This window comes from Arachis ipaensis, chromosome B5 (assembly GCF_059453495.1).
Source record: "Arachis ipaensis isolate K30076 ecotype BB chromosome B5, ASM5945349v1, whole genome shotgun sequence".
Lineage (NCBI taxonomy): Eukaryota > Viridiplantae > Streptophyta > Magnoliopsida > Fabales > Fabaceae > Arachis > Arachis ipaensis.
The window spans coordinates 35,609,718-35,626,896 of record NC_142440.1 but is presented as its reverse complement, the minus strand read 5'-3'; the positions used below and the strand labels follow the sequence as shown (position 1 = coordinate 35,626,896).

The window sequence follows — 17,179 nt, the reverse complement described above, 5'->3', positions numbered from 1 at the left end:
AGGACGAGCAAACCTTTTAAGTTTGGTGTGAAAAAAAAAAGCGTTGCTTTTTGTTTTTCCATAACCATTTATGGCACCTAAGGCTGGAGAAACCTCTAGAAAGAGGAAAAGGAAGGCAGTTGCTTCCACCCCCGAGTAATGAGAGATGGGGAGGTTCATCTCAAGGGTCCATAGTTCAGTGGTAGAGCATTTGACTGCAGATCAAAGAGCCATGAGGGAGGAGCAATAAAGGCAAGAAAGAGACATAGAGGAGCTCAAGAGCACCATTGGCTCTTCAAGAGGAAGAAGATACCACCCTCACTAAGGTGGACCCGTTCCTTAATCTCCTTGTCTATTTATTTTTCTGTTTTTCGATTTACATGCTTTATGTTTTATCTATGTTTGTATCTTTATTACATGATCATTAGTGTCTAGTGTCTATGTCTTAAAGATATGAATGTCCTATGAATCCATCACCTTTCTTAAATGAAAAATATTTTTTGAAAAAGAAAAAGAAGTGTATGAATTTCGAATTTTAAAATAGTTTAATTATTTTGATGTGGTGGCAATACTTTTTGTTTTCTGAATGAATGCTTGAACAGTGCATATGTCTTTTGATATTGTGGTTTATGAATATTAAATATGTTGGCTCTTGAAGAATAAGGAAAAAGGAGAAATGTTATTTGATGATCTGAAAAATTATAAAAATGATTCTTGAAGCAAGAAAAAGCAGTGAATACAAAAGCTTACGGAAAAAAAGAGAGAAAAGAAAAATGGCGAAAAAACAACAAAAAAAAGAGAGAAAAAGAAAAAGCAAGCAGAAAAAGCCAAAATCTCTTTAAACCAAAAGGCAAGAGCAAAAGGCCAATAGCCCTTAAAACCAAAAGGCAAGGGTAATAAAAAGGATCCAAGGCTTTGAGCATCAGTGGATAGGAGGGCCTAAAGGAATAAAATCCTGGCCTAAGCTGCTAAACCAAGCTGTCCCTAACCATGTGCTTGTGGCGTGAAGGTGTCAAGTGAAAACTTGAGACTGAGTGGTTAAAGTCGAGGTCCAAAGCAAAAATAGAGTGTGCTTAAGAACCCTGGACACCTCTAATTGGGGACTTTAGCAAAGCTGAGTCACAATCTGAAAAGGTTCACCCAGTTATGTGTCTGTGGCATGTATGTATCTGGTGGTAATACTGGAAAACAGAGTGCTTAGGGCCACGGCCAAGACTCATAAAGTAGCTGTGTTCAAGAATCAACATACTGAACTAGGAGAATCAATAACACTATCTGAATTCTGAGTTCCTATGGATGCCAATCATTCTGAACTTCAAAGGATAAAGTGAGATGCCAAAACTGTTCAGAAGCAAAAAGCTAATAGCCCCGCTCATCTAATTAAGACTGATCTTCATAGATGTTTTTGGAATTCATTATATATTCTCTTCTTTTTATCCTATTTGATTTTCAGTTGCTTGGGGACAAGTAACAATTTAAGTTTGGTGTTGTGATGAGCGGATAATTTATACGCTTTTTGGCATTGTTTTTAGGTAGTTTTTAATATGTTTTAGTCACTTTTTATTATATTTTTATTAGTTTTTAAATAAAAGTCACATTTCTAGACTTTACTATGAGTTTGTATGTTTTTCTGTGATTTCAAGTATTTTCTGGCTGAAATTGAGGGAGCTGAGCAAAAATCTGATTCAAGCTGAAAAAGGACTGTAGATGTTGTTGGATTCTGACCTCCCTGCACTCGGAATGAATTTTCTGGAGCTACATGAGTCCACATGGCGTGCTATCAATTGCGTTGGAAAGTAGACATGCAGGGCTTTCCAGCAATATAGAATAGTCCATACTTTGCTCAAGGATAAATGACGTAAACTGGCGTTCAATGCCAGTTCCATGCTGCATTCTGGCTTTAAACGCCAGAAACAGGTTACAAGTTGGAGTTAAACGCCCAAAACAGGTTACAACCTGGCGTTTAACTCCACAAACAACCTAGGCACATGTAAAGCTCAAGTCTCAGCCCCAGCACACACCAAGTGGGCCCCAGAAGTGGATTTCTGCACTATCTATTATAGCTTATTCATTTTCTGTAAACCTAGGTTACTAGTTTAGTATTTAAACAACTTTTAGAGATTTATTTGGCATCTCATGACATTTTTAGATCTGAACTTTGTATTCCTTGACAGCATGAGTCTCTAAACTCCATTGTTGGGGTTGAGGAGCTCTGCTGTGTCTCGATGAATTAATGCAATTATTTCTGTTTTCTATTCAAACACGCTTGTTTCTATCTAAGATGTTCATTCGCACTTCAATATGATGGATATGATAATCCGTGATACTCATCACCATTCTCAACCTATGAACGTGTGCCTGACAACCACCTCTGTTCTACCTTCGATTGAATGAGTATCTCTTGGATTCCTTAATCAGAATCTTCGTGGTACAAGCTAGAATCCATTGGCAGCAATCTTGAGAATCCGAAAAGTCTAAACCTTGTCTGTGGTATTCCGAGTAGGATTCAGGGATTGAATGACTGTGACGAGCTTCAAACTCACAAGGGTTGGGCGTAGTGACAGACGCAAAAGGATCAATGGATCCTATTCCACCATGAGTGAGAATCGACAGATGATTAGCCGTGCGGTGACAGCGCACCTGGACCATTTTCACTGAGAGGACGGATGGTAGCCATTGACAATGGTGATCCACCAACACACAGCTTGCCATAGGAGGAACCTTGCATGCGTGAAGAAGAAGACAGGGGAAAGCAGAGATTCAGAAGACAAAGCATCTCTAAAACTCCAACATATTCTCCATTACTGCATAACAAGTATTTAATTCATGCTCTTTTATTTTTCGCAATCCAAACTGATAATTATAATTGATATCCTGACTAAGAATTACAAGATAACCATAGATTGCTTGAAGCTAACAATCTCCGTGGGATTCGACCTTTACTCACGTAAGGTATTACTTGGACGACCCAGTGCACTTGCTGGTTAGTGGTACGAGTTGTGAAAAGTGTGATTTACAATTCGTGCACCACACAACAACACCAACTCAACTAGAAAAAATAAAAAAAAATCCAGAATTCATCAATTAACCAATCATTCACAGTTCATAACCACGGACAATTCAACTTCACCAATTAATCACACAATGCACCACATTCTATTTAAGCATTTATTCAATCACATTTATCCAGCACAGTCCAATTTAGTCCATAAGACTCACACAATCACAAAAAAAAGTATATTTTTCACATTGATGTCGATTTACAACAATTTTTTGAAATAAAAATAGGTTTTAAGAAAAGCCCCTACCTCAATTTGCTGAAACTCGATAAATAAACACAACAAACCCTTTTATTCCTTATTTTGCAGCAACGACATCAATTCCGACTGTTCCCGCAGCTGCAACGGCCATAAATGCAGCATGCAAATACCATAACTTAACCCTAAGACATTAACATCGAAAAATCTTCAAAAATATATGACAGAACAATGACTATAAGGGTTCAGAACAAGAAGTCACTATATCAAAGGGGAACAAAAAGATGGAGCAGTAGCAATTCCAACGGCCCTTACCAACAAGGATAGAACCTAACAGAAACCATGACGGGCTAGGGTGAGGCAGAACAACAATGGTGACTGCTTCGCTTAGCACCTACGGTGGTGCAACGACTTGGAGACATTGTAATAGCTCAGCATCGGGCTCTAGTCGACGGCAGCACGATGACAGAGCACGATGACAGCAAGATGATGAGCGGATATTTTATATGCTTTTTGCCATCATTTTCATATAGTTTTTAGTATGTTTGTTTAAGCTTTATTAAGTTTTCATAGGTTTTAGTGTAAAATTCACATTCTTGGATTCTACTTTGAGTTTGTGTGTTTTTATGCAATTTCAGGTATTTTCTGGCTGAAATTGAGGAGCTGGAGCAAAAGTCTGATTCAGAGGCAGAGAAAGCACTGCAAATGCTGTCAGGATCTGACCTCCGTGCACTCGAAAGGGCTTATGGAGGTACAGAAGTCCAAATGGAGCATTCTCAACGACTATGGAAAGCTAACATCCAGAGCTTTCTAGCAATGTATAATACTCCATAGTTTGCTTCAGAATTAAAGGCCAAAAACTGGTGTTCAACGCCAGCCATCTGCCCTATTCTAGCATCCAACGCCCAAAGGAGAAGAGACCAGCGTCCAACGCCCAAAAAGGACCCCCTAGCCAGTGTTCAACGCCCTAGAGGCCTCCTAGCACGTGGATCTCAATCAAGCTCAGCCCAAATACTCACCAAGTGGTCCCCGGAAGTTGATTTTAGCATTAAAAGACTATTTTATCAATCTTAGGTAATCCTTAGTCATTAGTCTAGTATTTATTTGAGAACTTTTACACTTTTCAAGAGACCTAAAGACTCTTTACAGGTTTCCATTGTATTTTCTATAAACCCCTAGGTTGAGGGGAGGAGCTCTGCTGAGTTTTATGGATCAATAAAGAATTACTGTTTTATCTTAAATCCGAGTTTGATTCTCTATTCTAAGATGTATCTTTGTTCTTCATCGCATAAGGTTATCTCATTCTACATGGGTTCAGAGTGAGTCTTTCATCGAACAATGATGAACCACTAGATTGACTATACATCTCTTAGACGGCTAATCCACGAATTCGTTGGAGATTTCTCGAGACACTAGTTCAGCCAAGGTATGGGGAGATTAGGGTCTTTGTGGTAAAGGCTAGAACCAAAGGCGCACCATTCTCTGATCCGGAAGATTCGACCTTGTCTGTGGCATTTTAAGTAGGATCACTAAGGAGAATGGACTGCAGGAGCTTCACCCTTAATCAGACTGGATCCGCACTAACCCTGGGATTCAAATCTGGAGGAGCATTGGCGACCTCTCAACAAAGGTGTTGATCGCATATAGCCTACCATAGAAGAAATCATTCACAGTTGGAGGACACAGTGATGCCAGGGCATTTTGGCCAGTTTCACTAACCTTTTTCTTTATGGTTTTAAGGTAGTTTCATGCATTTTCTTAGGAAATAAGTAAGTTTTCGGTAAATAATCACTTACATCTTGATTCAAGCAAACATTGTGAATTTTACATGATTTCATGAGAATTATGCATGAATTAAAGGACAAATTGAATGATGCATGTCTCATAACTTGGATTAGAGCTTTGATGCACTTTATTGCTTGATTTCAGGATAAAGGAAGCAAGGAAGAACCACGTTCGTAGCCACGTTAGTCTAGCTAATGTGACTACTAACGTGGAATGAAGGCTAGCTTGCAACGTTAATGAGAAAAGTGATTGCCAATAATGCCTTCGTGAGCCATCATAGCCCACGTCAGTTGCCATGTTAACTATGTTAACATGGAAGCTAACGTGGAAGAGAAGTAGAACTCCAACGTTAGTGGTAAAAGTAAGTGCCACTAACGTTCCAAAAGGGGCAATTGGCTACGTTAAGAGCCACGTTAACTTAGTTAACGTGAGCTCTAACGTGAAAGAAGAAGATGATGCCAAGTTAGTGACACTCACCTTTGTCACTAACGTTGGACTAAGCCCATATTAGCTACGTTAAAAGCCACGTTAACCTAGTTAACGTGGACTCTAACGTGGAGGCAGCAAGAATCACCAACGTTAGTGACACTCACCTTTGTCACTAACGTTGGATTGAGCCACTATGAGCCACGTTAGTTGCCACGTTAATTACATTAACGTGGAAGCTAACGTGGAGAAGAGGGATGATGAGCCAACGTTAGTGACACTCACCTGTGTCACTAACGTTGGAGATGGCTATCAATACCACGTTAGAAGTCACGTTAACCTAGTTAACGTGAACTCTAACATGGGAAGTAGGGGCGTTCTGAAGCGTTAGTGACAAAGGTAAGTGTCACTAACGCTCTCGAAGATTTGGCAAGCCTACGTTAAAGGCCACGTTAACTATTCTAACATGAACTCTAACGTAGGGAGAAAGGGGTACTCTCAATATTATTGAAAAAGGTAAACCCCAGTAACGTTTGCGAAGGGCCAAGGGTCAACGTTAGTGGTCACGTTAGTGCCACTAACGTTGAAGTTAACGTGGACCACTTTGGGTTAGGAACATTAGTGAAAAAGGTGATTGTCACTAACGTTCTCAACCCCACATTTTCACCTAATGTTAACACCACTAACGCCCTAAGCTAAAGTCCCTGCCTACTTCACACTTTCTCTACAAGTAAAGCTGAGCCCACTGAAGAAGATAACTGCTTCAACTCAAGATCCAAAGGCCCATATCCAAGACTTGAAGAGCCAACTAGGAGATCAGAAGAATAGTATAAATAGGGAGAGCTTTGAACTAGAAAGGAGCTTTTGGCATTATTAGAATTACTCTCTGTATTTTACTTTCTCTGTATTTCTAGTTTAACTTTCAGAATGTACTCTCCATCTTTGCTTTCCATTCCCAGAGCTATGAACAACTAAACCCCTTTCATTGGGTTAGGGAGCTCTGTTGTAATTTGATGGATCAATAATAGTTTTCATTATTCTTCTTCTTTCTTTTCTCTTGATTTTACTAGAAAGATTTCAATCTTCATCCAATCGAGTAGTTATCTTGGAAAAGAAGCTATTCATACTTGGATCTCTTCTGAACCTTGGAAAAGGGATGAAGAGATCATGCTAGAAATGTTTTCTCATGTTGGACCAAATTGGAGTTTGCGCGGATATGGTGACATATTATTCTCCCAATACTTTGATTTGGAAATACATGTGGTATAATCAGTGACCACACTTCATCTCTTCTCATGAGCAATTAGACCAAGGAATTGGCTATTGATCTGATTTGAGAGATTGAATTACCAAGGAATTGGAATTCAATCACTTAAGATTGCCAAGGAGATCAATGAATGCATTGATTGAGGAAGAGATAAAAATGAACTTGATCCGGAGAATGCAACATCTCCTAAGCCCAATGAATTCCCCATTTCTGATCTTACCCATTCTCTTTACTTTATGCCATTTACTTTCATGCTAAACTTCCCTTCCCCATTTAAGATTCTGCAATTTACTTTCCGTCATTTATTTTCTGCTATTTACTTTTTCGCCTTTTAATTTCCTACAATTCTCAGCTCACTTTCTGCTTAGCTCAACTAGAACATTCTTCCAATTAAAGTTGCTTGACCAATCAATCCCTGTGGGATTCGACCTCACTCTACTGTGACTTTTTACTTGACGACAATTCGGTATACTTGCCGAGGAAGATTTGTTAAGGGACAAGTTTCCGTGCATCAAGTTTATGGTACCGTTGCCGTGGATTGATTTTGTATCAACAATAATTAAATTAGTGGATAACTAGATTGAGTATTTGTTTTTATTTTGTTTGTTTAAGTTCATTTGAGTAATTTACTTTCTGTTTAGCTATTTTCTTCCCTTTCTCCTACCCATTTTCTTAGTTGTTTACAATTCAGTCACTAACCCACTAACTGTTTGATATATTGCATCACTCACGCTAACAGCATTTCTGTAGAAATTACTGTCTGCATCTATCTTTCTTGCTTTTGCCTTGTTGGTTGTATGACAGGTAGAAGAAGCGGGGCTTCAACTTCCTTTGATTCTGAACCTGAGAGGACCTTCCTAAGATTAAGGAGGGAAGCAAGAGGAAAGAGAGTAGTTGGTGCTGAGTAAGAGGAAGAGTACCTTGAACCAGACATGAAGGAGAATATGGAAAACCATCATAAAGAAGAGGCTCACAACCATGGCAGAGAAGGTCCAGCGCATCAGGCTGGACAAGAGAGAAGAGTTCTGGGTTCTTACATCAACCCAAACCCAGGAAACTGTAGAAGTAGCATCCAAAGGCCAACCATACATGCCAACAACTTTGAACTAAAGCCACAGCTCATCACCCTTGTTCAGAACAATTGTTCATTTGGAGGAAGTGTCCAAGAAGATCCCAATCAACATCTAACCACCTTCTTGAGGATATGCGATACTGTGAAGTATAACGGTGTTCATCCTGATACCTATAGACTACTTCTGTTTCCCTTCTCACTCAAGGACAAAGCATCTAAATGGCTGGAATCCTTTCCAAAGGAGAGTTTAGCAACCTGGGAAGATGTGGTGAACAAGTTCTTGGCAAGATTCTATCCTCCTCAACGGATCAACAGGTTGAGAGCTGAGGTACAAACATTCAGGCAGCAGAATGGTGAGACTCTATATGAAGCATGGGAGAGGTTTAAGGACCTGACAAGAAGATGCCCGCCAAATATGTTCAATGAATGGGTGCAGTTGCACATTTTCTATGAAGGCCTTTCGTATGAATCAAAGAAGGCAGTAGACCACTCATCAGGGAATCTCTAAACAAAAAGAAGACCATTGAAGAAGCCATAGATGTCATTGAGACTATAGCAGAGAATGACTACTTCTATGCTTCTGAAAGAGGCAACACTAGAGGAGTGATGGAGCTGAATAATGTGGATGCACTGGTAGCTCAAAACAAGATGATTACCAAGCAATTAACTGACCTCACCAAGAAGATGGAGAGGAATCAAGTAGTAGCAATCACCACTTCAGCAACAACTCAAGAAGGAGTGAATGAAGAAGCAGAGGGTAGTCAGGAGCAAGCCAACTACATTGGGAATTCACCTAGGCAGAATCATGACCCATACTCCAAAACGTATAATCCTGGTTGGAGGAACCACCTAAACTTTGGGTGGGAAAATCAACAAGACCAAGGCCAAGATCAGAGACGTCATAACCCCAACAACAATGCAACTCACCAACACTCCACACAGAGGTCATACCAACACTCACCCAACAATACTTCTCAACATCCATACCAAAGTCAAAATGGCCCTTCTCATCCTTCCAATCTCAACTCTTCATCATCGGAAGAAAGATTATCAAGGATTGAGACTCTACTTGAAGGCATATGCAAGGAGATTCAAGATAACAAGGTGTTCAAAGAGGAGGTGCGAGCCAATATCAAGAATCAGGGAGACACCATCAAGAGGCTGGAATTTCAAGTGGGATACCTATCTGAGAAGATTCCCAAACCTACTGATAGCTTCCCAAGTGACACAGAGAAAAATCCGAGAGGTGAAGTAAAGAAAGTCAGATGGGAAGATTGCAAGATGGTTACTATAAGTGACAAGGAGACTGAGGAAGAGCCGAACAAACCATTAGAACAACCTGAAGATACATCAGTAGGAAAGCAGGAAGAGAATCATCAAGAAACCACAATTACACAGAAGGAGCTGCTGAGACTCTATGCACCCTTTCCCCAATTACTCAATGGTGGTGTAGAGAAGAGAATATACTCAAGGTTTCTTGACATATTTGCATCTCTCCATGTAAACATACCATTCATCAAGGCCCTCCAACAAATGCCCTCATACATTAAGTACATGAAGGAGCTGTTGACCAGGAAAAGCTCACTCAAGGGAGGACAAACCATAGTGATGAATAAGGAGTGCAGTGCTCTCATTCAACCAGAGCTGCCTACAAAAAGGAAGGACCCGGGGAGTTTTCATATCCCCTGTGCCATAGGAGAAACAATGTTTGATAAAGGACTCTGTGATCTGGGAGCAAGCATCAACTTAATGCCTTTATCCCTTATGAAGAGGCTGCAAATCAATGAGCTAATGCCCACAGACGTAGTCATCAGGCTGGCGGACAAAACTCAAAAACAAGCAATAGGAGTGGTTGAAAACGTGCTGGTAAAGGTTGGGAACTACTTCCTTCCCACAGAATTTGTCTTACTGGAAATGGAAGAAAGTCATCTTCACCCAATCATATTGGGAAGACCATTCTTAGCTACAGCCAGAGCGCTCATAGATGTGGAGCGAGAAGAGCTAATACTGAGGGTACATGACAAACAACTCACCTTTAATATCTTCAAACCCTCACAAGAAGCAAGTCAGGAAGGCAAGGAACTAAGGACAGAGCATGACAGAGCAATGGTGGGGGAAACAAGCATTGAGGCACAAGCTGTACACTCAGGAATTCCTTTGGGTGATGAACAAAATAATCAGCAGCTGTCACAGCTAACGAAAACTCAAGTGGAGCCAAAACCACCAGAATCATATGGGACCAGCAACAAAATCACCTTAGGAAAAGAGACCACAAAGAGCAGGATAACAGCAAAAGAAACAAAGAAGAAGATACCAAGGAGATGGAGGAACAAAAAGATCCCTACAGAAGATTTCTCTCCAGGGGATAAAGTGATCTCAACTTACTCCCTAGATATCCCACCTCATCTCCCCACCATCCCATCTCAGTTACCTAAGGTTTTCACCATCAACAAAGTTCTCTCCCTAGAACATGTAGAGATCATTGATGAAGCCAATGGATATAGGTTTACTGCAAGAGAGGAAGATTTGAAGCATTACCAACCACCCTGACAAAGGAAGAACATCAAGCTAGTGACGCTAAAGAAGCGCTTCATGGGAGGCAACCCATGTTTTACATGCTTTTAAAGTAGTTAATAAAGCAAGGTTTATGGATCGCAAATCAACTTTGACATATTCTTGAATAAATCCTTTTATGCAACATATAGTGAAGAACAAGTTTGGTGTTCAAGGCACACTAAGAGGACATGAATGCAACTCATAGCATGTCACTCTTAGCACCTTGAACAAATCATCTTACACCACATTGCCACAAACTAAGTTTGGTGTCACCAAGGTTGCATACATAGAAATTTAATTAGTCAGTTGGTTTGCATTTGTGAATAGCACTTAGTAGTTAACAACAAAAATTTTAAAAAGTAGTTACTCTTTCTTGTCTTTTAAATTTTGCCGCCACTTCCCACAATTTTATTTTTTCTTTTATTTTGTAGGAGGATTGATGGGGCAATTGAAGGGTTCGGCTACCACAAAAGGAGAGGACTGTACACGTGTCTCAAAGAGGATTGCATCGGGAATTTTTGCCATGAAACATTGGAAGAAGTTGATTGGAAAAAGCAAGGGAAGTGGGAGTGCAAGCACTCAAGAAAAACACAAGGAGGACAAACAGGAGGGAGAGCATGAACAACCCCATGAGTAAAAGGTGGTGGAGTTCCCTCATTGTTCTATCTTTCTTTTTCAAGTCTTTTAAATAAGGAAAATCAAGTATGAAATAGAACATGCTTCCATGGTAGTTTAGGAATTTTCAATTCTGTCTTTAAGTTTGCTTTTGCCTAGGTCTATGCTTGTTAGTCAAATTGCCTGCCTTCATTTTTATCTTGCTTATTGTATGCTTGTGCTTTTAAGCTAAATAAAAAAAAGAGATGTTATGAAAGACCAGAGTGGAGTTCAATTTGTGGAGTAAGTTCTTAGATTTGTGGTGTAGTAATCACTTAGCTAAGTTGGTTCACCAACAAGGTGGGAAGGCAACTATCTGTCCTGGATCATATGCTTGAAAACACACCCCATGAGACTAGCTAAATAATAAGATCCTAATAAGAAAAAGGAAAAGAACAATAAGAGGTGAAAAAGAAAGAAAAGTAATAAAGAATAAGGCTAGGCACTAAGGGCTTGAATCTTGAGGGATGTGTCTGTGGTGCTCTTGTACCAAGGATCTTCTTGGATGAATAAGTTCTTAGGAGTGCTTCATCACTTGGTAACTTGGGTTAACTAACCCGGGATTATCAACTGAAAATCCACTATCAAGAGCAACTTTGCTACAGAACATTTAGTAACCCAAAGAGGTGCTGGACACCAAGAACTCAAGGAAAGAAAATAACAAACCATGTGCCTGTGGTGTGCATGTATGGGGGAGAGAGACTTGAGGGAGTAAGTCCTTAGGGGTGTTTCAACACCCAGCACCTTGAACCAACTGGTTCGGGAATGCTGGCTGAAAGCTTATCTTAAAGAGTCGCCCCCTCACAGAACACTTAGCCTAAGGATGAAATAAACCTAGGAAAGACAAAGGGATCAATAAATAAAAGTCTCAAAGGGTGTAATCAAGTGAGTATTCCAAGGCATGATAAAGGTCTGAAAGCCAGTAAGGAATGAACTTAAGTTGCTATGCATGAAACCCCATAAAACCAAGAACATGACTTCCACAATAATGATTCATTCATCTTGTCATTTCATTCATCATTCTCTTGTTCCAGTACTTGCTTAGGGACAAGCAAGCTTTAAGTTTGGTGTTGTGATGCCAGGGCATTTTGGCCAGTTTTACTGACCTTTTTCTTTATGGTTTTAAGGTAGTTTCATGCATTTTCTTAGGAAATAAGCAAGTTCTGGATAAATAATCACTTACATCTTGATTCAAGTAAACATTGTGAATTTTACATGATTTCATGAGAATTATGCATGAATTAGAGGACAAATTGAATGATGCATGTCTCATAACTTGGATTAGAGCTTTGATGCACTTTATTGCTTGATTTCAGGATAAAGGAAGCAAGGAAGAACCACGTTAGTAGCCACGTTAGTCTAGCTAACGTGACCACTAACATGGAATGAAGGCTAGCTTGCAACGTTAATGAGAAAAGTGCTTGCCAATAACGCCTTCGTGAGCCATCATAGCCCACGTCAGTTGCCACGTTAACTATGTTAACGTGAAAGCTAACGTGGAAGAGAAGTAGAACTCCAATGTTAGTGGTAAAAGTAAGTGCCACTAACGTTCCAAAAGGGGAAATTGGCCACGTTATGAACCACGTTAACTTAGTTAACGTGAGCTCTAACGTGGAAGAAGAAGATGATGCCAATGTTAGTGACACTCACCTTTGTCACTAACGTTGGACTAAGCCCATATTGGCTACGTTAAAAGCCACGTTAACCTAGTTAACATGGACTCTAACGTGGAGGGAGCAAGAATCACCAACGTTAGTGACACTCACCTTTGTCACTAACGTTGAATTGAGCCACTATGAGCCACATTAGTTGCCACGTTAATTACATTAACGTGGAAGCTAACGTGGAGAAGAGAGATGATGAGCCAACGTTAGTGACACTCACCTGTGTCACTAACGTTGGAGATGGCTATCAATACCACGTTAGAAGTCACATTAACCTAGTTAACGTGAACTCTAACGTGGGAAGTAGGGGCGTTCTGAAGCGTTAGTGACAAAGGTAAGTGTCACTAACGCTCTCGAAGATTTGGCAAGCCTATGTTAAAAGCCATGTTAACTATTCTAACATGAACTCTAACGTAGGGAGAAAGGGGTACTCTCAATGTTATTGAAAAAGGTAAACCCCAGTAACGTTTGCGAAGGGCCAAGGGTCAACGTTGAAGTTAACGTGGACCACTTTGGGTTAGGAACGTTAGTGAAAAAGTTGATTGTCACTAACGTTCTCAACCCCACATTTTTACTTAACGTTAACACCACTAACGCCCTAAGCTAAAGTCCCTGCCTACTTCACACTTTCTCTGCAAGTAAAGCTGAGCCCACTGAAGAAGATAACTGCTTCAACTCAAGATCCAAAGGCCCATATCCAAGACTTGAAGAGCCAACTAGGAGATCAGAAGAATAGTATAAGTAGGGAGAGCTTTGAACTAGAAAGGAGCTTTTGGCATTATTAGAATTACTCTCTGTATTTTACTTTCTCTGTACTTCTAGTTTAACTTTCAGAATGTACTCTCCATCTTTGCTTTCCATTCCCAGAGCTATGGACAACTAAACCCCTTTCATTGGGTTAGGGAGCTCTGTTGTAATTTGATGGATCAATAATAGTTTTCATTATTCTTCTTCTTTCTTTTCTCTTGATTTTACTAGAAAGCTTTCAATCTTCATCCAATTGAGTAGTTATCTTGGAAAAGAAGCTATTCATACTTGGATCTCTTCTGAACCTTGGAAAAGGGATGAAGAGATCATGCTAGAAATGTTTTCTCATGTTGGACCAAATTGGGGTTTGGGCGGATATGGTGACATATAATTCTCCCAATACTTTGATTTGGAAATACATGTGGTATAATCAGTGACCACACTTCATCTCTTCTCATGAGCAATTAGACCAAGAAATTGGCTATTGATCTGATTTGAGAGATTGAATTACCAAGGAATTGGAATTCAATCACTTAAGATTGCCAAGGAGATCAATGAATACATTGATTGAGGAAGAGATGAAAATGAACATGATCCGGAGAATGCAACATCTCCTAAGCCCAATGAATTCCCCATTTCTGATCTTACCCATTCTCTTTACTTTATGCCATTTACTTTCATGCTAAACTTCCCTTCCCCATTTAAGATTCTGCAATTTACTTCCCGTCATTTATTTTTTGCTATTTACTTTCCCGCCATTTAATTTTCTGCAATTCTCAACTCACTTTCTGCTTCGCTCAACTAGAACATTCTTCCAATTAAAGTTGCTTGACCAATCAATCCCTGTGGGATTTGACCTCACTCTACTGTGAGTTTTTACTTGACGACAATTCAGTATACTTGCCGAGGGAGATTTGTTAAGGGACAAGTTTCCGTGCATCACACAGTAAAACCGAATTGATCCAGAAGAACAAAGCATCTCCGGAGCCTTAACCATCTTCTTATCATTGCTTTCATTATCAATTGAGTAACGTTTTCTTTATTTTCCTTTTATGCGTTTTAAATAACCAACCAACTTTTCTATCCGCCTGACTAAGATTTACAAGATAACCATAGCTTGCTTCAAATCACAATCCTCGTGGGATCGATCCTGACTCACTTAGGTATTACTTGGATGACCTAGTGCACTTGCTGGTTCAGTTGTGCAAAGTTTAATTCTGCGCACCAAGCTTTTGGCGCCGTTGCTGGGGATTGTTCGAGTTTGGATAACTAACGGATTGTCTTATTGCTTAGATTAGGTATTGTTCTTAATTTTGTTTGAGTCTTTTGTTCTTGTTAAGTTCGAAATTTCTTGAGTTTTTTTATCAATAAACATTTTCAAAAATAGTGTCTTTTGTTTGAATCTTTTGTCAATCTTTAAGTTTGGTATCCTTTTGTGTCTTTTCTTTAAAATTTTCGAAATTGGTGTCTTTGATTTTCAAAATTTTTAAGTTTGGTGTCCTTTGCATGTTCTTTTTTCTTTGAATTCTTTAAAGTTTCGCTCTTGGTGTTCTTCTTGATCTTCAAACTGTTCTTGTTTTTCTTCTTATTTAGATCTTAAAATTTTTAAGTTTGGTGTTTCTTTGTGTTTTTTTTTGTAATTTTCGAATTCTAGGTGTCTAAGATCTAAAAAATTTTAAGTTTGGTGTCTTTTTGTTGTTTTTATCTTTCTTCATTAAATTCAAAAAATAAAATATCTTTTTTATCTTACTTTTTGAAAATCAACAAAAATTTCAAAATTTAATTTCAAAATCATTATCTTATCTTATCTTAGTTTTTAAATTTCAAATTCAAATCTTTTCAAAAATCATATCTTTTTCAAATTACTATCTTATCTTTCTATCTTTCTTTAAAATTCAAAAATTTTATCTTATCTTATTTCAAATTCAAATTTTAAAATTCAATTTCAAAATTTAAAATTTAAAATTTCAAATTTTAAATTTCAAATTTCAAAATCAAAACATTTTCAAAAATCAAGTTTCAAATCTTATCCTTTTCAAATCTTTTTAATTTCTTATCTTATCTTTTCTAATTTCAAATTTTAAAATCTAATATTTTTCAAAACTTTTCAATTTGTTATCTTATCTTTTCAAATTTTAAATTCAAATCTTTTCTAATCTTCTATCTTATCTTGTTTTCAAATCTTTCTTAATTAGTTACTTGTTTTTTCTTTCTTCTTTTTCAAAACTTCCTAACTAATTCTTCTCTCTTCTAATTTTCAAAAATATGTTCTCTCTTTCTCTCTCTTCTTTTTCGAAAATTCATCATTTAATTCTCAAATCTTTTTAGTTAATTAGCTTTAACTTTCGAATTTAATTAATAAATAAAATAAAAACAAAAATATTTCTCTTTTTACTTTTTAATTTTTGAATTCTTTTACTCTTCATAGCTGAATTCTTCCTCTCTTCCCTCTATCTTCATTCTTCTTTTCTTTCTTCTTCACATCTCACAGGGAGTTCTCTGTTCTTGAACATAAGAGCTCCTATTCTTCTTCTTTCTTGTCTTCTTTTTCTTGTTGATAACCAGGAACAGAGATAAAGAGCCTCTCTTTAAACTTGATCCTGAACCTGAGAAAACTTTAAGGAGGTGTTTACAACAAGTTAAAAACACAACACTCCAGAAGAAACCTGTCAGAAAATTTCGAACAAGAAGCTGAAGACATGGCAGACAATGCTAATAATGGAGGAGATGCAAGAAAGGTTCTTGGTGACTACACCATACCAACCTCTGATTTCTATGGAAGAAGTATCTCCATACCTTCCATCAGAGCTAACAACTTTGAGCTTAAGCCTCAGTTAGTCTCTCTTCTGCAACAGAATTACAAGTTCCATGGACTTCCACTGGAAGATCCACACCAATTCCTGTCAGAATTCTTGTAAATCTGTGACACTGTCAAGACCAATAGAGGTCTACAGACTTATATTCTTTCCCTTTACTGTTAGAGACAGAGCTAAAATATGGTTGGATTCTCAACCTAAAGAAAGCTTAGACTCTTGAGAAAAGTTGGTCAATGCTTTATTGGCCAAGTTCTTTCCTCCCCAGAAGATGAGAAAAATCAGAGTGGAAGTTAAAGCCTTCAGACAAAAAGAAGGTGAATCCCTCTATGAAGCTTGGGAAAGATACAAGCAACTAATCAGGAGATGTCCTTTTGATATGCTCTCATAATGGTCTATCTTAGGCATCTTCTATGATGGTCTATCTGAGATGTCCAAAATATCATTGGACAGCTCTACAGGTAGATCACTCCACTTGAAGAAAATGCCTACAGAAGCAAGATAACTCGTTGAGATGGTTGCAAACAACCAATTCATGTACACTTCTGAGAGAAACCCTGTGAACAATGGGGTCCCTTAGAAGAAAGGGGTTCTTGAAGTAGACACTTTGAATGTCAGATTGGCTCAGAACAAGATCTTGACCCAGCAGGTCAATATGATCTTTCAACATTTGACTGGAATGCAAGTTGCAGCTGGCAGCACTCAAGAAGCTTCCTCTGAAGGAGAAGCTTATGATCTTGACCAACCCACCATGGAAGAGGTGAATTACATGGGAGAACCCTATGGAAACACCTACAACCCCTCATGGAGGAACCATCCTTACCTCTCATGGAAGGATCAACAGAAGCCTTAGCATGGCTTCAATAATAATCAAGGTCGAAGAACCCAGAATAGGTTCAAGAACAAGCCATCATTACTATCTTCTCAAGGGAATACGGAGACTCCTAAGCAAAGCCTTT

The 17,179-nt window shown here is 38.6% G+C and overlaps 2 non-coding genes across 2 annotated transcripts; both read right to left on the bottom strand.

Moving 5' to 3' along the window:
* Nucleotides 1-8,099: 8,099 nt before the first annotated feature.
* On the bottom strand, nucleotides 8,100-8,206 carry LOC148563838 (small nucleolar RNA R71). Its single transcript, XR_015885571.1, has one exon. It is a non-coding gene; the product is annotated as a small nucleolar RNA R71 (small nucleolar RNA).
* An 8,291-nt stretch (nucleotides 8,207-16,497) lies between these two features.
* Nucleotides 16,498-16,604, bottom strand: LOC148563837 (small nucleolar RNA R71). The gene has a single exon (XR_015884702.1). It is a non-coding gene; the product is annotated as a small nucleolar RNA R71 (small nucleolar RNA).
* Between the last annotated feature and the right edge of the window lie 575 nt (nucleotides 16,605-17,179).